Here is a 4,343-nt window from a genome sequence, read left to right as displayed (position 1 = left end):
TGAGAGGTGCTGCAAAGAGGAATGGGCGAAACTGGCCAAGGATAGGTGTGCCAAGAATGTGGCATCATATTCAAAAAGACTTGAGGCTGTAATTGCTGCCAAAGGTGCATCGACAAAGTATTGAGCAAAGGCTGTGAATACTTATGTACATGTGATTTCTCAGTTTTTTTATTTTTAATAAATTTGCAAAAACCTAAAGTAAACTTTTTTCACGTTGTCATTATTGGATGTTGTGTGTAGAATTCTGAGGAAAAAAATGAATTTAATCCATTTTGGAATAAGGCTGTAACATAACAAAATGTGGAAAAAGTGATGCACTGTGAATACTTTCCGGATGCACTGTATGTAGGTTAACATTTGTACTGTATGTCATGACAGTTTATGTAACACACTAAATTTATATCTACATCTCTCAGGTATCTATTCAAAAGGTATTCACTCTGGGCACCTCTTACAGCTTCTCAATGAGTTAAATCTGGTAGGAGTAAAAAGACAGAGACAGGGAGAGACAGAGATATATGAATGCAGCAAGCATACTGCATACTAATAAGCTGGCAGGGGATGGTAGGCCTTGCTTAGTTAGAATGCCAAGTGCTAGAGGCACCAGCATATGTGAGAGCAGAATGCACACAATGCTACCCCAGGACAGTAGCTGACAGGTGTTTCAGCCACTGGTAGGGATGGTTGAACCTCTCCTTGTATAGAGCGTGAGACCACCTTTTGGCCATTACAGAGTGCACAGACTTGTGTGGGTGTCCGTGCTTCCACTCTGACACAGCAGAAGATGTGGAACAGCTTTGCATAGCTAGCAATTTAAGACAAACTTAAGCCTGAAGGGTACAGAGACACCATGGTCCACCACTGGAAGCAAACAGAAGGCTACCACAATAACTGAACTTGATTCCGCAATTGGTAGTAAGTGATCGTAGAGTGGAGTTAAAAGCGGCCTCTTAAACAGAGACCAGGGGCCTCATGTATAATGCCGTGCATAGAACTAACTCTTAATTATTGCGTAAGGACAAAAGCAGAAATGTGCTTACACAGAAAAAAAATTCAGATGCATAAATCTGTGCGAACGCCAACTTCCACGTTCTTCTGCTACATAAATCCCGATCAGCGGGAAAAGTAACGCACGTACACGCGCCTGCTGTCCCGCCCCAACTCCTCCCAGAATTACGCCTCTTTGAATATGCAAATCAATATAAATAGCCCTTAAGCGCAGCCTTCTGTGAAAAAACAATGGCAAAAGCATGGGGGAAAATAGAAAAATTTCAGCGAATACCAAGTGGAGGCAAGGAAAAACGTACTATTTGTTGGTTTAAACAGTGATATAATCAACAAAAGGAAGTTGATCGAGTGACAAGAGTGTCGGAGAAACTCGAAAGTTCAAGTTCAAAAAGTCACACAGTACCCAAAATAAAAAGAAGTGGTCAGATATCAAAGTCGCCAAGAAAAGGCGAGTCGTAGCCCACTGTCTGAGTGTCATATGAAAGCTTATTAAGGTACAGAGAAAAGAAAAAAAAATAGGGACACAGGAAAAAGCTCGAAATGCCAACTTTAATCTCAAAATTTCCACTTCAATCACGTAGTTTATTTTGTCGTTAAAGGAGAACATCATAAACTTAATCTTTAAATTGTTTAATTTACTAGTTTCTCAAATACCATCGTAACTAAAGTAGCACGTTAAATGCTTTGTTTTGTATGTGTTCTATTTGCTCTAGGTGTGTGAATCACTACGTGCTTCTTAAACGGACTTTCTCTTCCTCCAACAGGACACAGAATCCATTACATTCGTGATATTACAGCTCTCTGAATAATTAAAATACTGAGATGTATACTTGATATCATTTTCATGATGATAGGAATTAAAGCATGTTATTAAAAATGGGAGCACGGTGGCGCAGTGATAGTGACAAACAGACGCCATGTCCACAGATTGTTCCTCCCTCCCGCAAGATGCTTGCTGCGCCGTGCACGGTCTTCGATGAAATAATTTATTGCACCAGTACTGTCTCTTTCAAATGTACTAACCCTCAATTCCTGTCCTTACTTTTCTTTCTCCAAGTAACCAATAGCCACACAATCAGCTCTGTAATTGACGTTAAGCCATCTGTAACCTTAGAACGCAAATTCTTCAAAACTTTTAAGGAACATTGAAATATCTTCATAATACATGTTTAATTATTCTGTCCATCTATCTTTCCAGTGTCGTGCCAGCCCCAGTAAGAATATAGTGCGAGGCAGAAATAATCGGGGCGCCAGCTCGTCACTAGCGCTGTGACACCGTGTCCTCACATGTTTAATTATTAACAATATAGATTATTTAAATGATGTTAACATTTTATCTGTATAATGTAATAAACATATTTTGCTGCATTTCATCTTAAAAATATCATCATATATGTAAATACACGCTATATAAAGTGGCGCAGGTTGTGCAATATTATAACTGTATCACAAGTTTACAGTGAGGTGATTGTACTTGTAAGTACAAACAGTTCTGTAAGGAGCACTTGATGGACTGATTGAGTGTTTTATAGTTGTTGGGATGAAACTGTTTCTGAACCACGAGGTCCGTACAGGAAAAGCTCTGAAGCATTTGTCGTATGAGAGCAGTTCAAATAGCTTAATTCTCTTTCCGATCAGCTGCTCTGAGTGGTGCAGTGAGAGTAATATGGAAAAAGATGATCCGCTGTGGCAACCCGTAACGGGAGCAGCTGAAAGTAGAAGTAGAAGGTGCAGTGAGAGTAACAATGCTAAAGCAGCTATGGTATTTGGAATAGTTTGGCCATTCCGTGGACCATTATATTGTTACAGGTTAATTACAATCAGATGCCTTAAACTAATGAACAATATGCGGTTAATTTCAGTGTATATGATAAAGCCGCATCAGAGATGTGGATCTAAAAAGAAAGTGAAACCACACTGGAACAAAAGCACTGCTTTGACGCTGAGTGCCGCCAGTTTGCAAAACCGAGCAGAGAACTTGCGTACGCCAGGGTTGGAACTACCGTTGAAATGGTGTGTGGCTTTACGCCAAGTTTAGGTTTTATACATTGCAATTTGAGTGTGGAAATGGGCTTACGCAACATTTTTGTGCGTACACACTGTTTATACATGAGGCCCCAGGTGAGTAGGGCAGAGAGACAATTAACACTCACCTGGTAGGAGTTGGAAAAGCCAAGACTTGGAGATCAACAAAGTGATAGAGGGAGAGAGAAAGACAGAGACAGGACATAAAGCAGGCAAGACCCCCATCTTGATAGGCCATGTAAGCCTAGCAGGTTTATTTTGTACTTTTGTTGATTTTGTACTTTTAGTTCTCCCTTTTGTGTATCCTTCCCTGTTGTCTATTTTGTTATAAAGGCACTAATTTTAGTTCATTTTTTTGCTTTGTTTTGTCTTTCTGGGATCATTAATCTTTGCTCTAATTGTAAAATAAATTTAACATAGCATGACCTCTGTAAGTCTCCTTGGAAAACAGGAATATGACAAATAAACAAATAATATAGTTTAGAATATGACTAGGACTAGATTATTATTAGGTAATACTTGACATATAAAACTATATAACTGAAAGAAAACATACTTGCTTTTTCAAATGACTGTAAAATTGCATTAAGTATGAGAAAAATTCTGTATACACTACATTTTTACATATTTTATACTGTTACATTTTAGCATAGGATAAAAGTTAAATGCTACTAATGTTGTTAAAGACTGGATTTGCACATTTTAGGTTTTGAATGTCCAGTTGGAATGAAATGACCACCATGTGTCTGTCTTCAAATCTCACAATGCAATCTTTCACATATTGTTCCCTACTTAGGATAAGACATGAAATAAAAGTTACACAGTTAATTAAATAACTAATGTATGTAATTGTTACAGGTTTTCTTATTGTTTAAGCTATTTTTCATATCCTGTACAAATCTTACAGAAATGAGCAGCAAAACACAAGTACCTTGAAAAGTATATAATGGCAATGCCAAAATCCAGAAAAGACCATAACCACTGGAAGAGATGACACTCATCCTTATTTTCTTTGTGAAATTTCAGTTCTTTTCATACATCATGTTGATTTTCAATATGTCTGTAAAATACCAAAAACAACATTAGCTTCTTGGTAATTAATACATTTAGAAGATTGACTTCTTGTCTTTCCACAGATGTCTACCAGTTCCCTGTGTAAAAATTACATTATCTATATATATAAAATCCCTATGTGCTTCCAGGTGTCCGTGTGTGGGTGTCTTCTGGTGAAGTGCGCATGCGCGGTGTAAAGGACACATGATACTTCAGCAGGGCTTGAATCGCAGCATTTGCGTGACTTTTATTTTGAT

This window comes from Erpetoichthys calabaricus, chromosome 4 (genome assembly GCF_900747795.2).
Source record: "Erpetoichthys calabaricus chromosome 4, fErpCal1.3, whole genome shotgun sequence".
Taxonomy (NCBI): domain Eukaryota; kingdom Metazoa; phylum Chordata; class Cladistia; order Polypteriformes; family Polypteridae; genus Erpetoichthys; species Erpetoichthys calabaricus.
This window is presented reverse-complemented; position numbering follows the sequence as displayed.